Source organism: Oncorhynchus keta, chromosome 26 (genome assembly GCF_023373465.1).
Source record: "Oncorhynchus keta strain PuntledgeMale-10-30-2019 chromosome 26, Oket_V2, whole genome shotgun sequence".
Lineage (NCBI taxonomy): Eukaryota > Metazoa > Chordata > Actinopteri > Salmoniformes > Salmonidae > Oncorhynchus > Oncorhynchus keta.
In genome coordinates this window covers 25,500,371-25,519,660 of record NC_068446.1, presented here as the reverse complement: position 1 = coordinate 25,519,660, position 19,290 = coordinate 25,500,371, and the positions used below count along the sequence as shown (strand labels likewise).

Sequence of the window (19,290 nt, the reverse complement as noted above, 5' to 3'; positions counted from 1 at the left end):
AGTTCGACTCAGCCATACAAATAATTGGTGGACTGACTCCATACTCTGTGGCCTTAGAGAGCCATACATCATGAGTGGAGGCTCTCTCCATTTAAACATGGTGCCCAGGGATCTACTGCAGTGTATCACTCCGATGCTCTCTCTCTCAGACACAAATATAGACGCAGAGGGTAGGGACTAGGCATCTTCAGAATGATATCATCACAGCTGCCTCTCCTCTCATCACGGGCCAGTCAATACCATCATAATTTACACTGGAATGTGGATTTTAACATAATGTACTGCATATGGTTCAAACAATGACATCGATATACTGCATTGATCTGGAGCAAATCACATCTAGCATGTATCAGTTGATACAATGGCATCTGTCTATAAAGAACACTGAACAGCAAGAGAGAAAATGTTGGTTTCATAATTAATATTACACTTTATGACAGCCACAGCTGGCTGCAGACACAAATCTCTGTGCAGATAGAGATTAAAGGTTAACTCAGGTAATTCTACATGTAACTTTACAAACCGGACTACACCCTCAATTGGTGATACAAAAATAAAATAAATGACTGTTAAGGCGGGCAGGAAGCGGAGGCCGTGCAGACTTGACTGTGATACAGTATTAAAAGGTCACTCAGTCTACAGTAGATCTAGACAATGAAGACATAACAGGACTGGGCTTCTGACTGAGCTATTCTAATCCTAGAATCCAGGTCAACATCAAAGGCACTTTGTTTCGAAAACTCTGACATCACTTAAAAATACTCCAAGTAGAATGACCAATTCAGTTGGTTTAACACAATGATTCCCAATAATTGTCTGACTGAACAAGGGAAATAATGTCATGTACCGTGCCATGAGTCATCCAGTGGAGGCTCCTCAGAGGAGGAAGGGGAGGACCATCCTCCTCACTGAATTTCATAAAAATAGTGAAACATTGTTTTGCAAAGGTCTACAGTAGTCTCATCAGCACTCTGTAGGGTAGCAACACGGTGTAGCCAGAGGACAGCTAGTTTCTCCTCTGGGTACATTAGACTTATAAAACCTAGGAGGCTCATGGTTCTCACCCACTTCCATATACTTTTTTTTCTCTTCTTCTTCTTCTTCTTCTTCTTCTTCTTCTTTTAGGGGTGAATCAGCTTAATATTGCGGAAAGATTGTTGCTTCCATCAATGTAATTGTCAGCACCATTTCCAATCCGCCATATCTTTTTTTGGAAAATATGTATATGTATTTTTTATCATAGGTACACTACAACTGTGAGAGACGGAATCTAAAACAAAAATCCAGAAAATCACATTGTATGATTTTTAAGTAATGTGACACGAGCCTACCAGAGGAGCTAAATCACTTCTATGCTCACTTAAAGGCAAGCAACACTGAGGCATGCATGAGAGCATCAGCTGTTCCGGACGACTGTGTGATCACACTCTCCGTAGCCGACGTGAGTAAGACCTTTAAACAGGTCAACATACACAAGGCTGCGGGGCCAGACGAATTACCAGGACGTGTGCTCCGGGCATGTGCTGACCAACTGGCAGGTGTCTTCAGTGACATTTTCAACATGTCCCTGATTGAGTCTGTAATACCAATATGCTTCAAGCAGACCACCATAGTCCCTGTGCCCAAGAACACAAAGGCAACATGCGTAAATGACTACAGACCCATAGCATTCACGTCCGTAGCCATGAAATGCTTTGAAAGGCTGGTAATGGCTCACATTAACACCATTATCCCAGAAACCCTAGACCAACTCCAATTAGCATACCACCCAAACAGATCCACAGATGATGCAATCTCTATTGCACTCCACACTGCCTGTTCATTGACTACAGCTCAGCGTTCAACACCATAGTACCTTCAAATCTCATCACCAAGCTAAGGAACCTGGGACTAAACACCTCCCTCTGCAACTGGATCCTGGACTTCCTGACAGGCCGCTCCTAGATGGTGAGGGTAGGTAGCAACACCTCTGCCACGCTGATCCTCAACACTGGAGCTCCCCAGGGGTGCGTGCTAAGTCCCCTCCTGTACTCCCTGTTCACCCACGACTGCATGGCCAGGTACGACTTTAACACCCTCATTAAGTTTGCTGACGACACAAAAGTGGTAGGTCTGATCACCGACAACGATGAGACAGCCTATAGGGAGGAGGTCAGAGACCTGGCCGGGTGGTGCCAGAATAACAACCATTTGGCATGGGTCCTGAGATCCTCAAAAGGTTCTGCACCATCGAGAGCATCCTGACCGGTTGCATCACTGCCTGGTACGGCAATTGCTCGGCCTCTGACCGCAAGGCACTTCAGAGGGTAGTGCGTACGGCCCAGTACATCACTGGGGCTAAGCTGCCTGCCATCCAGGACCTCTACACCAGGCGGTGTCAGAGGAAGGCCCTAAAAATTGTCAAAGACTCCAGCCACCCCAGTCATAGACGGTTCTCTCTACTACCGCACGGCAAGCGGTACCGGAGTGCCAAGTCTAGGACATAAAGGCTTCTCAACAGTTTTTACCCCCAAGCCATAAGACTCCTGAACAGGTCATCAAATGGTTACCCGGACTATTTGCTTTGTGTTCCCCCTCCAACCCCTCTTTTACGCTGCTGATGTTTATCTTATATGCATAGTCACTTTATCTATACATTCATGTACATATTACCTATATTGGCCCGACCAACCAGTGCTCCCGCACATTGGCTAACCGGGCTATCTGCATTGTGTCCCACCACCCGCCAACCCCTTTTAACGCTTCTGCTACTCTCTGTTCATCATATATGCATAGTCACTTTAATGATACCTACATGTACATACTACCTCAATAAGCCTGACTAACAGGTGTCTGTCTGTATATAGCCTTGCTACTCTTTTTTCATATTTCTTTTTACTGTTGTTTTATTTCTTTACTTACCCACACACACCCACATTTACATTTTTTTCCCGCACCATTGGTTAGAGTCTGTAAGTAAGCATTTCACAACACCTGTTGTATTCGGCGCACGTGACAAATAAACTTTGATTTGATTTACATACATTTTACAGACAATCTATTTTACCATAGTTATATTTTGTTTGTTTTTAGTCCTTCCTCTATTTCTGATGTCCATTTGTACTATTTCACAACATTTCTGAACATATATACAGTTTACAGACCCTGTATATCTTGTTGTTGTTATTAGTCCCACCCTTCAGCTCCATTCAACCCCTCCCATCTATCTCTTTACACCATCCATTTTGGATTTTTATTTGCCATATATTTTTCAACTGTGATGTATTGTCTCTTATTGATGGCAGTTATGATATTGTTTAGGACCTTGAGCATGGCAGAGGTTTACCCATGACCAGCTCGGAAACCAGATCGCATAGCGGAGAAGGTACTGTGGGATTCAAAATAGTCTGTGATCTATTTGTTAACTTGGCTTTCAAAGACCTTAGAAAGGCAGGGTAGTATAGATATATGTCTATAACAGTTTTGGTCTAGAGTGTCTCCCCCTTTGAAGAGGGGGATGACCGCAGCAGCTTTCGAATCTTTGGGAATCTCAGACGATACGAAAGAGAGGTTGAAAAGGCTAGTAATAGGGGTTGCAACAATTGCGGCAGATCATTTTAGACCGGCTGATTTGTAGGGGTCCAGATTTTGCAGCTCTTTCAGAAAATCAGCTATCTGGATTTGGATGAAGGAGAAATGGAGAGGCTTGGGCAAGTTGCTGTGGGGGGTGCAGGACTGTTGACCGGGGTAAGGGTAGCTAGGTGGAAAGCATGGCCAGCCGTAGAAAAATGCTTATTGAAATTCTCAATTATCGTGGATTTATCGGCGGTGACAGTGTTTCTAAGCTCAGTGCAGTGGGCAGCTGGGAGGAGGTGCTCTTATTCTCCACGGACTTTACAGTGTCCCAGAACCTTTTGGAATTTGTGCTACAGGATGCAAATTTCTGCTTGAAAAACATAGCCTTAGCTTTCCTAACTTATTGTGTATATTGGTTCTTAACTTCCTTGAAAAGTTGCAAATCACAGGGGCTATTCGATGCTAATGCAGTACGCCACAGGATGTTTTTGTGCTGGTCAAGGGCAGTCAGGTCGGGAGTGAACCAAGGACTATATCTGTTCCTGGTTAAAAAAAAATTGAATGGGGCGTGCTTATTTAAGATGGTGAGGAAAGCACTTTTAAAGAATAACCAGGCATCCTCTACTGACGGAATGAGGTCAATATCCTTCCAGGATACCCGGGCCAGGTCGATTATAAAGGCTTACTCGCTGAACTGTTTTCAGGAGCGTTTGACAGTGATGAGGGGTGGTCGTTGGACCGCAGACCCATTACGGACGCAGGCAATGAGTCAGTGATCACTGAGATCCTGTTTGAAGACAGAAGAGGTGTATTTGGAGGGCAGGTTGGTTAGGATGATATCTATTAGGGTGCCCGTGTTTATGGATTTGGGGTTGTACCTGGTAGGTTCATTGATAATTTGTTTGAGATTGAGCGCATCTAACTTAGATTGTTTGACGGCCGGGGTATTAAGCATGTCCCAGTTTAGTCAGAAAATGTTATAGTTAGGGATGGAAATTTCAGGGGTTTTGGTGGCCTTCCTAAGCCAGGATTCAGACATGGCTATGACATGCGGGTTGGCAGGGTGTGCTAAAGCAGTGAATAAAACAAACTTAGGGAGGAGGCTTCTAATGTTAACATGTATGAAACCAAGGCTTTTACGGTTACAGAAGGCATGGTGTTCTTCGGCTTGCAAGCCTCCCCCTTTTTCCTCCAAACACAACGATGGTCATTACGGCCATCAGACCAGAGGACATTTCTCCAAAAAGTACGATCTTTGTCCCCATGTGCAATTGTGAATTATTAGTGAAATATTCTGTCTGTAAACAATTGTTGGAAAAATTACTTGTGTCATGCACAAAGTAGATGTCCTAACCGACATGCCAAAACTATAGTTTGTTAACAAGAAATGTGTGTTGTGGTTGAAAAATGAGTTTTTATGTCTCCAACCTAAGTGTATGTAAACTTTGACTTCAACTGTATTTTCAAAGAAGCTTGGATCATCATTATTTGGACCATATAGGTTAATAAGCCATATCTGTTAATTGTCCGATAACGTATTTAAAATAATCCATCTACCTCGATGATCTGTTTGGACAATTTGCACATTTGGATCAAAATTACTGTTAATTAATACCATCACCCCTTTTGAATTTCTTCGTCCATGGAAGAAAAATATTTCGCCCCCCCAGTCCTTTTTCCACAAAACTGCATCTAAAATTGTTGAATGAGTTTCCTGTAAACAACAGATATTAAATTCCTTCTCTTATAGCTAGGTAAATACTGATCGTCTTCTCTTATTATCTGCTAAGCCATTACAATTGTAACTGGCTATACTTATTTCCCCACTTACCATAATGAGACAACTTTCAATTCTATTTATCAAAATATATGTTTGTAAACGTACCATTAAAAAGTAACATGATGATTGAGTGTCTATATTCCTGTACCAGGATATTTGCATTGCTACTAAGTAAACCTCCAACTGGTCCCCGCTATTCCACCCGCTAAAAGCCCTCCTCATCCCGAGTTGGGTTGTCATCCCAATGCCCGGCAGACCACCCCGACCCCCTGTATCACTTCCATAGACTTACACATGAATTATTACAACTTCCAGAGGACATCCTCCAGCCCATCATAGCTCTTGCAGCATGAACTGACATGTTGTCCACCCAATCAAAGGGTGGATTTGCTACCGGTACCACCTGTATACAGCCTCGTTATTGTTATTTTATTGTGTTATCTTTTATTATTTTTTACTTTCGTTTATTTGGAAAATATTTTCTTAAGTCTTCTTGAACTGCACTGTTGGTTAAGGCATTGTAAGTAAGCATTTCACAGTAACGTCTACACTTGTTGTATTCAACGCATGTGACAAAGTTTGGCTTGAATCTGGTACTGAAAGTATAAGCTACAGCTAAGCTAACACTGCACTGCATAAAATGTGGTGAGTAGTTGACTAAAAGAGAAAGACAATAGCTGAAAAGTTTTGAACAAATACGTTTCTTTAAAAATGAAGTAGAAACGAGAGAGCTAGCTAGCTATTTCATTGTGTAATCTTTTCACTTTCACTTAGCTAGCGAATGCAGCTAGCTAGTTTAGCCTACTCAAACACCTGGGCTGTTTTACATGGTTTGGGATAGGCCCCTTAGTTCCAGTTAAGGGAAATCTTAACACTACAGCATAGTAGAATCTAGACGATTCTGTGCTTCAAACTTTGTGGCAACAGTTTGGGGAAGGCCCTTTCCTGTTTCAGCATGACAATTCCCAAGTGCACAAAGCGAGGTCCATGCAAAAATGGCTGGCCTTTCACAAAGCCCTGAGCTCAACGAAACACCTTTGTGATGAATTGGAATGCTGACTGCGAGCCAGGCCTAATCGCCCAACACCAGTGCCCGACCTCACTAATGCTCTTGTGGCTGAATGGAAGCAGGGCCCTGCAGCAATGTTCCAACATCTAGTGGAAAGCCTTCCCAGAAGAGTGGAGGCTGTTGTAGCAGCAAAGAGGGGACAAAATCCATATGAATGCCCATGATTTTGGAATGAGATGTTTAGCCTCACTAAATAGGTCACCGTTTTAGCCATATATTTCTGCCACAGTGAACAGATACATACACACCCTCATGTTTCACTTGCTCTCTGGTCCTTGCCTGCCTGCTTGCCCATCTTCCTTTATAGCTCTAGGTGGATTTGAGGTTAGAAGGAATCATCTGTTACTACTCTGACTCTTCACACAAATGTCAGACCATAGGCCTCTGCAATAATTACAGGCAAAATGCTCAACATCACAAAGCCTGGGACCATTTACTGTAGAACATTTTTAAACTCAGTGAGTGAACTTGAGAATGTCCTTGAATACTTGGGATTTACTGGCTTCAGTTGTCTGAATTACAAGTGCGGAGAGAGGTTTCATGGCTTAAAATAGAATCATTTGTGTTCTTAAACTTAGCAGTCAGGTCACGGACTCTTAAACCAAGGAGCTATCCAAGCCTTCAAGTGAGTGACAAAAATCTGGTTAGAACATTATAGCATTACCAACAACCTCATCGTATGGTACAGCACTGAGGGATTTAGCTATATTTGAGTGTGCCTCTTTTGAGGCCAATCTCACCACCACTTTAGTTCTCTCTTTTCTTGGCAAAAAGCCTGTGATCCATGGCCCAGTTCTGCCTCTGTTGCAGAGGATCCTTGAGCAGGAGAGTGGGCAGGAACCAGAGCATAATGATGTCTCACTCTCCGTTGCTAGAAATAGGGAATCTATCACAAACTTTGGGGTAAATAGCGAATATGGGGGAAAAGCCAGACAGGGCATGTATCAACAACCTATTATTACAGGGTAAGCATGCTATGTTGTGCCATAAAAATACCGGTCTCCTGGCAGAGGCAGTATGCTTCCTATGCAGGGAGGATACACTATGTCCTCTCTTGAGAAGCAGGCCTATGTCCAAATCCCGACATGAACAGGAGCTCGCTTCCAAAAAAATATCAGAGACGGGAGTATCCTATTCCTGCCACTGGTGTGGTGTCTAAGGAGGAACAGCTTGAGGGCTTTAACCATAAAGCACAGTGCTTTTCACACAGTAGAGTGAGGCTTTAACGTCAATTCATGTCCAGGTAATAATCATTTATGTAGACACCTTTATACCTTTTACTATTTTCCCTTTACATCAAAAAGTCTATTTTGAAAATTAGCTTGTGTGCACTACTTTAATAGTGTTGACAACAGCTAAATGTCTGGAGAGAGTGCAATGCTGAGCAATAAAGTTAGGACTGAGGATGGTGGTGATTGGTGCTGTATTTTAGGTCACATCGATCGGGCCCTAGGAACTGGGGACACAATATAATGGAGACAGATCCAGGACACTAGGCAGAGCAGACCTTTATAGAGAAGATGTAGGGGAAGTAGAACAGGTAACTCACCCTGCTGGAATCTGGCAACACCTACTGACATTTGGGAATGTTCTGTGGCACTCAAACCAAGGTATCACTGTAATCAACACTGAGCATTACATTTAAGTAATTTATCAGACACTTATCCAGGAGTGAGTGCATACATTTTTGTACCGGTCCCCTGCGGGAATTAAACCAATAACCCTGGTGTTGTAAGTGCCATGCTCTACCAACTAAGCTACAGGGCACAATTAATTGCCAAAAACGATTCATATGACAAGAATGTATTCAAATGTAACATCTGTAAGTGAACAAGCCTTGATGTACCTGAATATGTTTCCTTACCAGTATCTGCAAGAACATTGGCTAACGACACAGTTCACTGCAATTTGTCTTCTTGTTTTGCCTGATATTTCTGCAGCACTTACGCCTCTGTATGAACTTAGCCTTGGCCCATGAACCACTATCAAAAGCTGATCTGCATTCTGAAGCCAGACACGATGTCCACTGTCTCTGGCTGGGCAGGAATAAATTATTCCCCAAAGTAATAACTACTTTTAAACTTACAGATATCTGAATTAGTCTATTTCTTCTTCATCTGTCGGTACCAACCATTAGTTTGTGTGATTAACGGGGGCTGAGCTAGAGCGGTGTTTGTGAAACATTGGCGGATCCCAAATGGGCCCGGGTCTTTTTCCAAAAAACATCTGTAGAGACCGAATGGTTTGATCTTACAACCCATTAAAAGCTATCTATGAAAAGTTGAGACTCTCACAAACACACTTTTGCTCTATGACAATCTACATAAGTCGATTGCTCTATCATAAGCTACACAATAGTTGTTAGAAGATAAGGGGTTGTTCTACATAGAAGATCATAGAAGATCCAAGGGCATATTGTCATTACAGTGCATTTGGAAAGTATTCAGACCCCTTGCCTTTTTCCACATCGTGTAACGTTACAGACTTATTCTAAAATCAATTAAATAGATTTTTTTCCCTCATCAATCTACACACAATGCCCGATAATGTTTGCAAATATATATATATTTTTTTATTATTTTTATTTTTTTTAATCAAGGATGCAAACTGGTGAGGGAGGGCCTAATAAGCTGACACTTTTTTTTACACTGAAAAATCCCTGCTAGGGGGAAAAGCAGGTTTTAACTAATTAAACAACAAAGAATATAATCTACATGATCAGTCTGTGTGTAAAATAAAAAGTGGTTAATGTGAACCTAACTCACAACTAAAAAAAATGTAAAGAAAGCCATCCAATGTTATTTGTTGCCTAGACTTTACTGCAAATGACACTCAAGTCTTGAGAAAAAAACAATACACTAATATTGCAGCTAGTCATGACAGCCTTTATAATACATTTACATTACATTTAAGTCATTTAGCAGACGCTCTTATCCAGAGCGACTTACAAATTGGTGCATTCACCTTATGACATCCAGTAGAGTAGTCACTTACAATAGTGCATCTAAATCTTAAAGGGGGGTGAGAAGGATTACTTATCCTATCCTAGGTATTCCTTAAAGAGGTGGGGTTTCAGGTGTCTCCGGAAGGTGGTGATTGACTCCGCTGTCCTGGCGTCGTGAGGGAGTTTGTTCCACCATTGGGGGGCCAGAGCAGCGAACAGTTTTGACTGGGCTGAGCGGGAACTGTACTTCCTCAGTGGTAATAGAACACTTGTGACCACACACACACACACACACAAACACACACACACACACCTAAATATTGCACTTGGGAAGTATAAATAGAATGAAACAAACAGACATTCTATTTTTGCTCTATTATAGTGGTCACTATAGACATTGATCAAATGCACAAGGCTACATGTGTGCAAAAATAAGTTCACTGAGTAAAAAAAAAAAAGTAATCCCCCCACACACGTGTTACTGTCAAATTCAACACAACAAAAACAATATATTTGGTCTACACTCCACATTATTACATTGTACACTTTTGCCTGTGGACATCTGTTCTTTGTTGGCATAATTGATCTCTTTCAGGCAGACAGTACACCTGGCATACCCCTTTTTATCCACTGTATTGACAAAGTGAGAAAGCGGGAAAGTGTGTGGTGTTCCTTTCACCTCTATAGTGGCACCCATCTTAAGCCAGGCCCAGCTCCAGCTACACTTGTTTAACAAGCAATGCCTCATTTTCACCTAATTCTCTCATTCTGAAAAAAAAATAAGCACATAGAGGGAAAACATTAGTTCACTGATAGTAGTTAACTAGCTAAAGAACTAACATTTCACACAGATTGCCAGGGTCCAGTAAGCAACTGACGTGTTATAACTTGGAGGAATGGCAAGGAGTCGTATAACGTTACCAGTTAATACTATAGCGAATTGGTTGGTTACTAATGTTAACTCATCTGACATTAGCTAGCTAACGTTAGCTGTCTGACATTATTAGCCAGCTAACTTTCACACCATAAACTCAATTATTTTAATCAGTTGGCTAATGTTGCTCAACATTTCCCTGGCTAGCTAACGGATAATTCGATCCAGCTAGCAAGATACTTAACAATGATAACAATACTTGTTCTACCACACTTTCTCCCTCACCTCAAACTTTCCAAATGCCAGTTGTTTTCGGTTACAGTTCATGAAGTACACTTCATCACCTTCTCACCCCCGTCTCCGTGGTCAGGCTTATCAACTACCTCTTCGTTATTGTTCAGGGGACGCGCTGCTGTACGTTAACTGGCAAACTGCCTTTCCACTCTCTCGCGCTGTCTTTCCAGAGCGTGCACTGATGCTGTAACTAGAAAATTGGTGGTCTCTTCTCTCTTCAGTCGCGTGCTGCATTCTGTTGTTATGTGAACAATTTGCTGAGCCTTGGATACAGCCAGTATTGGTCCAAACGCACATCACTAGTCATCCAGCAGTCATCCTTTGCTCCGTTCATTTTTCTCTCGATTCTGAATAGTCTCCCTGTCCCTGCCGCTGAAAAATATCCCCACAGCATATCCCACTGACGTTCTAAGAACGTTCTAAGAAAGTTGCGTGATGGTCCCAAGGGAATGTTTGCTGCGGGACCTTTGTCTATATCCCTGTACCTTCCCAGGACGTAGCTGGGAACTATTTCAGGACTTTCATTTTACTAGTCCTTAGGACTTTGCGTGATGATCCCAGGGAATATTCTCTGGGAGACCTTTATGTAGTTCCCTGTAAATTAGCAGGACATCACTGAAGACAGGACATTCTCGGGAATTTCATTTTACTAGTCCTTAGGACGTCGAGTGATGATCCAAAGTGATCTTTCTATAATAATAAATGTATGCCATTTAGCAGACGCTTTTATCCAAAGAGATTTACAGTCATACATTTTTTTTTATGAAAAAAAAATTAACCAAGCAAGTCAGTTAAGAACAAATTCTTATTTTCAATGACGGCCTAGGAACATTTGACCTATGGGTGGTCACGGGAATCAAACCCATAACCCTGGCATTTCAATTGCCATGCTACTACCACTCTTCGGGGGTCATAGTGTACTGTAGTTCCCTGTAAGTTCCCAGGATGTCATGCAAGACCATGTCAGGACGTTCTCAGGACTGACATTTTACTAGTCCTTAGGATGTTGTGTGATGGTCACAAGGGAACGTTCTCCAGGGGACCTTTTTCTAGTTCCCGGTTTGTCTCGTGGAGGTTTTAGCACGTTCTTGGGACGTTGTGTCATGGTCCCCAGGATGGTTTTTTTGTTCCCGGTTGGTCCCAAGAATGTCCTGGAGGACGTTTTTAGCATGTTCTTGAGACATTGTGTCATGGTCCCCTGGAGGTTTTGTCTAGTTCCCGATTTGTCTCAGGGATGTTTTTAGGGCGACATTTGGACATTGGTCATGGTCCCCTGGAAGGTTTCTCTAGTTCCCAGTTAGTCCCGGGGACATCCCTGAGGAGATTTTAGCATGTTCTTGAGACGTTGTGTCATGCTCCCCTTGAGGTTTTGTCTAGTTCCCAGATTGGTCGCGGGGATGTCCTGATGACTTTAGGCGACCATTTCGTGACATCCTAATGACTCATTCTGCAGTGACGCTCCCCATCCAACCTCACTTGAAAGGATCTGCAGAGAGGAATGGGAGAAACTCCCCAAATACAGGTGTGCCTAGCTTGTAGAGTCATACACAAGAAGACTCGAGTCTGTAATCGCTGCCAAAGGTGCTTCAACAAAGTACTGAGAAAAGGGTTTGAATACTAGTAAATGTAATATTTCATCTTTACTACATTTGGAAAAATGTAAAATAAATCAGTTTTTGCTTTGCCATTTTGGGGTATTGTGTGTAGATGGATAAAAATATATATTTCTCATCAATTTTAGAGTAAGGCACTAAGTAAACAGTCAAGGGGTCTGAATACTTTCCGAATGCACAGTAATTCAGAATACTACACCAGGAGTAGGCCTATAATTATGCCACAGAGGATCAATAGCTTTTTTTTTTTTAAATGCCTAGCTGTGGATTGTGTGTAGCCCAATCACAAGGAATACAGTCGGGAATGAGTGGCAAATCTGTCAGTGAACAGCATGCAGCCAAAACAGGCCTTTCGTAATATTTCAAATACAATCACAGGAAAATATATGTCTATAAGCTACCAAAATATTTTATCAACTTCCAAATAGGCCTATTGAGCAAACAGCATTGGTTTATAAAGTAAAACAAAAGAGAGATAGGCTTGTGGCACTTGAGCACATCAGCCAGCCCTGCTGAGTGAGCGGCACATCATTGAGTTTATTCAGCGAAACTGGAAAGCTTTTTTAGGACTATAATTTCCTCCTCATATTGTATATGTCTCCACAAACCTAGGCCTAGGCTATTGGTGGATTCACGGCAAGGTTGTTTTAATTGATCTCAGTTTGTCAGTGCCAAAGTAGCCGGTCATTTCGACCATTTGTGCGGTATAAAAAAATGCAGTCATGTCAAATTATGTAGAATTGCATGCATTTTTCCTGGACTCTACACTTAAACCCCCCAAATAATCCCCATTTGTGCAACTTCTGCAACCACTTCTACACTACGGCAATATTCCACTATGCAAAAGCGATGATAATTCATGCAAAGCTTTGGTGATTATTTTTCATGCGTTCCAGTACCTCAGAGCCCCCCAGGTCACCTCTCTATTGAACTCACTTTTAGTTCCGGCACCTCCCAATTTACAAATGAAGCAATGCCTCTAGCCTACACACATTAGACCATCCTCTGCATCCATTATTACACTCATCCCATTAAGGCCCAACTTTAATGAGTCCTGGGGAACAAGTGACCTTCCCATACAGAACACATTTTACTCTCACACATAACTGCTGCATTTCAGAATTTCTCCATTGATGCATTATTCTGGGAAAGACTCCCCTCGCCTTTGCTAGCACCAATTTAATTTCTTTGTAGTCTGTGCCAGCCAATTTCTCTGCAAGGCTCTCCATCTCCATCTCATGTGCTCATTTATGAGCTACACACAACCCCGATAAACTACAGTACAGATTTTTCCTTTCACTCCTGCTCCCAACACATTTTACCACCTCCCCCTCTCGATATACACCATTATGTACTTTGGCCAACCTCAAGCACCTTTTCCAACACACAACATCAATTTGGGGGCTAATAAAGCATTTAGCATCAGTACATGAAGCATTTAACTGTGCTAAACTACCACTTTAAATATGAAATCACAAATAAGCCGTGTTCATCAAACCTCGTCTCAGTAAATGCAGAGAGGAGAGAAAGGGAGATGTCTCCTTTTCACAGATATTACAGTACATACAGTGCATTCAGAAAGTAGTCAGACCCCTCAACTTCTTCCACATTTTGTTACGTTAGTCATATTCTAAAATTGAACCGAAAGAGAGGAAAGGCTGGTCAAGTGTGCATTAGAAAGCAGGCTGCCCAGGAGCAGTCAAGAGGAAATCATTAATACAGGTCCTTTAATAACATCAAGGCATTGCAAATAATCAACCTGTAATGTCTAATTGGGATTCCAGTGGTGACGCAGCGGGCCATACCATTCAGAACTCTGGGAAAGGAATACAGAAGAAGAACACAGACCCAATCCAGTATGCTTTGATTTCTCATAACAATATTTGCAACAAAAACATGATGTCTAAACTGGTACAGGAAGACAAAAACTAGGAACTGTCAAAAATAATACAAAGCAGTTGCAGGGATCTCTGATGTCAAGTGAAAACATTGCCAAAATTCCATCGCCAAAAAAAAGCTTGCTCTACCTTAGGTGTCACCTAATGGACTGTCCTGAAATCACTCTGACAACATCAATGTGCAAAGAATAGGATTTTAGAAAACCAAAACGAGCAATTCATGAACCCCTGTCCTTGATACTATAAAAGCTACAAGGTTAAGCACTGAGAATTAAAAATCCTTTACTATTTTCCATAAAACTATTATGAGCAGCAGCAGGCCATGCAAGAATTTCTAACATATATTATTTATCTCAGATTTTACTTTGACCTACTTCTGAATTATATGCAGTGCAATATAATGGTATTAAGCTAAATGCAAACTGATACAAAGATAGATAAGACTGCTTTACAGAAGATGCAAATCAGGCACATAGTCATGCTGTGAATGAAGATGAGGACTTTCACTGGTGCTCACCCAGCGGGCAACATTTAGAATGGGACATCATAATAACATGACATTATTTTTGTTTGTTGGGTAACAGGGGCGGCAGCGTAGCCTAGTGGTTAGAGTGTTGGACTAGTAACCGGAAGGTTGTGAGTTCAAACCCCTGAGCCGACAAGGTACAAATCTGTCGCAGAACCCACTGTTCCCAGGCCGTCATTGAAAATAAGAATGTGTTCTTAACTGACTTGCCTGGTTAAATAAAGGTAAATTAAATAAAATAAAATAAAAATATGGTGTATCCCCTTCCCTGTTATGCTGATTGCATTGATACCAATCAACGCTGTTGGTGGAACCGATCACACAACTGAGATATCAAAATGGTACTATTTATTTCAACATTACTGGAAGACTGTGCAACACACATAACAGGTCATGGGCAAGGTAGATTTTGTGGGTTTTTAGACCCTTATGTACAGTTGAAGTCAGAAGTTCACATACACTTAGGTTGGAATCATTAAAACTCGTTTTCAACCACTCCACAAATTTCTTGTTAAGAAACTATAGTTTTGGCAAGCCGGTTAGGACATCTACTTTGTGCATGACACAAGTCATTTTTCCAACAACTGTTTACAGACAGATTATTTCACAACAATTCCAGTGGGTCAGAAGTTCACATACACTAAATTGACTGTGACTTTAAACCGCTTGGAAAATTCCAGAAGTGCAAATCAATCCCAGAACAACAGCAAGGGACCTTGTGAAGATGCTGGAGGAAATAGGTACGAAAGTATCTATATCCACAGTAAAACGAGTCCTATAATCGGCATAACCTGAAAGGCCGCTCAGCAAGGAAGAAGCCACTGCTCCAAAACCGCCAGAAAAAAAGCCAGACTACGGTTTGCGAATGCACATGGGGACAAAGATTGTACTTTTTGGAAAAATGTCCTCTGGTCTGTTGAAACAAAAATATAACTTTTTGGCCATAATGGCCATCGTTATTTTTGGAGGGAAAAGGGGGAGATTGCAAGCTGAAGAACACCATCCCAACCGTGGAGCACAGGGGTGGCAGCATCATGTTGTGGTGGTGCTTTGCTGCAGAAAGGACTGGTGCACTCCACAAATTAGATGGCATCATGAGGTAGGAAACTTATGTGGACATATTGAAGCAACATCTCAAGACATCAGTCAGGAAGTTAAAGCTTGGTCGCAAATGGGTCTTCCAAATGGACAATGACCCCAAGCATACCTCCAAAGTTGTGGCAAAATGGCTTAAGGACAACAAAGTCAAGGTATTGGAGTGGCCATCACAAAGCCCTGACCTCAATCCTATGGAAAATTTGTGGGCAGAACTGAAAAAGCATTTGCGAGCAAGGAGGCCTACAATCCTGACTCAGTTACACCAGCTCTGTCAGGAGGAATTGGCCAAAATTCATCCAACTTATTGTGGGAAGTTTGTGCAAGGATACCTGAAACGTTTGACCCAAGTTAAACTATTTAAAGGCAATGCTATCAAATACTAATTGAGTGTATGTAAACTTCTGACCCACTGGGAATGTGATGAAATAAATAAAAGCTGAAATAAATCAAATCGCTCTCCTATTATTCTGACATTTCACATTCTTAAAATGAAGGAAGGGAATTAAAATGTCAGGAATTCTGAAAAACTCAGTTGAAATGTAATTGGCTAAGGTGTATGTAAACTTCTGACTACAACTGTTGGTGTCATAACCATCCATAAAATAACTCAATATGTCACAACAGGTCTAAATATGTGTCATGACAGTGTTATGACCATATTTTCTGCCCAACAGGTTTCTATTGGGCACAAAATAATCTCAAACACAACCGAAAAGTACAGCAAATGCATCCAACAAATTTGTAGTCACAAGCTTGATGTAGTCATTGCGTGCTATGAATATGTGACCAAATATTTAACTTTATACTACTTTAATACACGTATAAGTGAATTTGTCCCAAAAGTTGATCCCCTAAAATGGACTCTGTACAAAAAGTGCTGTAATTTCTAAACGGTTTACTCGACCGTCTGGACTTTAACCTCATTGTCACTCTATAATTTCTATAAGTGCTGGAGTACAGAGCCAAAACAACAACAATTGTCACTGTCCCAATACTTTGAGCTTACTGTACAGTAGCTCCACTGTTTATAGCAGCAGTATGGACTCAAGTGCTGCACCTCTCAAATAACATCTTTTTAAAAATGAAATCCAATGGGAGAGTCAGGTGTAATGACAGGTCAAAGGAATGAGCTCCATAATATATATAATATAATAATATATGCCATTTAGCAGACGCTTTTATCCAAAGCGACTTACAGTCATGTGTGCATACATTCTACGTATGGGTGGTCCCGGGAATCGAACCCACTACCCTGGCGTTACAAGCGCCATGCTCTACCAACTGTGCTACAGAAGGACCACTCCATTCAATAGCGGTTACCGTCGCGTCATCAAACAAGCGCATCTAAAACAGAACACGTTCCCTCAGCAGAAAAGGACCTCTTTCGATAGACTGATACCTACAGTTTAAGTGGATCAAAGCTCTATGGACTCGGTCTAGATTCAGAACTGTGAGTTGTTCTGAGAGCAGGAAGGAGTTACGAGGGAGAACAATCTCTGGAAAGTTATAGGAAACCTTGTAAAACTTGTCTAATACCATATCTTTGGTTCCTCCGTTATTTTTCTTAATATAGCGCTGATTAAATGGGGTATTATGAAGTAAACCACCCTATCTAATATCTCATTTGAGCACTGGTGAATTAGGCACAACTCAAAAGATTAGTCAAATCTTACAATGTTACTACAAAAAGAGATGAGTGACTGATTGGACTAATGAGCCAAATCTGTGTTCAAATCCTGCTAGTGCTCTGAAGCAGTGTATTTCTCTTCCTTTTCATCTCAAAAGTGTTATTACAGAGTGTTGTGCCATTCCCTCAGGCCTGAGCAGAGCATGACATCTCCATCCTGATAGGGCCCTGCAGAGAGAGGGTAAGAATGGTTTAAGGTGCCCTGTAATCTGGGAAAATAGTGGAATTACACCTCAGCAATGTAAAGCATTCTCTGAATTGAACCATCTGGTCAGCATTCTTCAGATCCTCCCTCTAAGGACCACTAATGCCACCCACAACACCCATCAACCAGCCGTAGAACCACTAACCAGAAGCATGTGAGGTTATTACAACCCCAGAGCTCATTGTTGAAGGCCATCGGCCATGATTCATGTGGAAATTGCATCACAGTTGAATCTTATCAAATCAATCAAATGTATTTATAAAGCCCTTTTGACATCAGCCAATGTCAAAGTGCTGTACAGAAACCCAGCCTAAAACCCCAAACAGCAAGCAATGCAAATTACATGTCGTAGCTAGTCATACTCCTAATGTATGTGGTATATTCATGCACTTGACAGAATTTAGGTTGAATTAACCTCTACTTTCTATTGAAGTCCTCACTTCCTCCTTGACGACAACCTTGGCCATGTATACATTTTTCATACTTGTGGAAGTACTGCTTTGCTATAAAGACCCCAACCATGATGGTTATTCACGTACTACTGAATAAATCCAGTGCTGTGGGTCACCCTCACACATGCAGAGAGGTGAGAGAAAAAGGAGCAGAATATATACAGCACCAGTCAAAAGTTGACACACTTACTCATTCAAGGGTTGTTCTTTACTATTTTCTACATTGTACAATAATAGCAGTGAGAAAATGAGGAAATATTCTGCTTCGTTTTCTCTCTCACCTCACTGAGGGTGCACACACACACACATTATATGACTAAAAGTATGTGGACACCTGCTCGTCGAACGTCTCATTCCAAAATGTTGGGTGAAGGGTTGCTACTTTGAAGGACCTCAAATATTTGTTTAACACTTTTCGGGTTACTACATGATTCCATATATTTTATTTCATAGTTTATGTCTTCACCGTTCTTCTACCATGTAGAAAATAGTTTTTTTTAAAACAACAACCCTGGAACAAGAAGGTGCGTCCAAACTTTTGACTGGTAGTGTAGATAACACCCACACTCACTCATACTAACACACGCACGCACACATACACTCACATACAGTGCATTTCGGAAAGTATTCAGACCCCTTGACTTTTTGTCATTATGGGGTATTGTGTGTAGATTGATGAGAAAAAAACAAAAACAATTTAATCAACTAGAATAAGGCTTTAACGTAACAAAATGTAGAAAAGGGGAAGGAACACTTTCCTGAATGCAGTGTATGCTGCTGCTACTCTGTTGATCATATATCCTGATGCCTACTCACATTCCCCTTGTTTTTTATATGTCTACTGATTACTGCAGTGTTGGGGAAGAGCAAGCAAAAATGACAATTCACTGCACTTGTGTACGTGACAAAAACGTTCAACTTAATGACACGTGATTCAAAAAGGTAGATATTCTTGATGTAAAATGTTTTACTGATATAGAAAATGAAATGCCCCATTGGGAGATTCTGGACATAGTGACAAACAGAAATAATATCAGTAGATGTTTATTACCCTCCAAACATTCTACATCCAGCTTACAGAAGCAACAGTTCCTAAATCCAAGGTATTAACAGCATATTAAGAGAATAGGTGAATCATCTAAGTGTGTCTGCATGCAAGAGTTTGTATTAGTGTTATATAATGAAGCACCTTTTCAATAAATATGACAGGCTGATGTTTAGCCAGCAAGGTCAAATCATTTATTTTTAGCCCACATAAATATATTTTTTATTAAATATTTTCATCTTCACAGATG

At 41.3% G+C, this 19,290-nt stretch overlaps 1 protein-coding gene across 11 annotated transcripts in view; it reads right to left on the bottom strand.

The window, feature by feature from the left end:
* LOC118359149 (leucine-rich repeat-containing protein 7-like) overlaps window positions 1-19,290 on the bottom strand; it is a 225,930-nt gene that overhangs the window by 113,155 nt on the left and 93,485 nt on the right. The window lies entirely within an intron of this gene.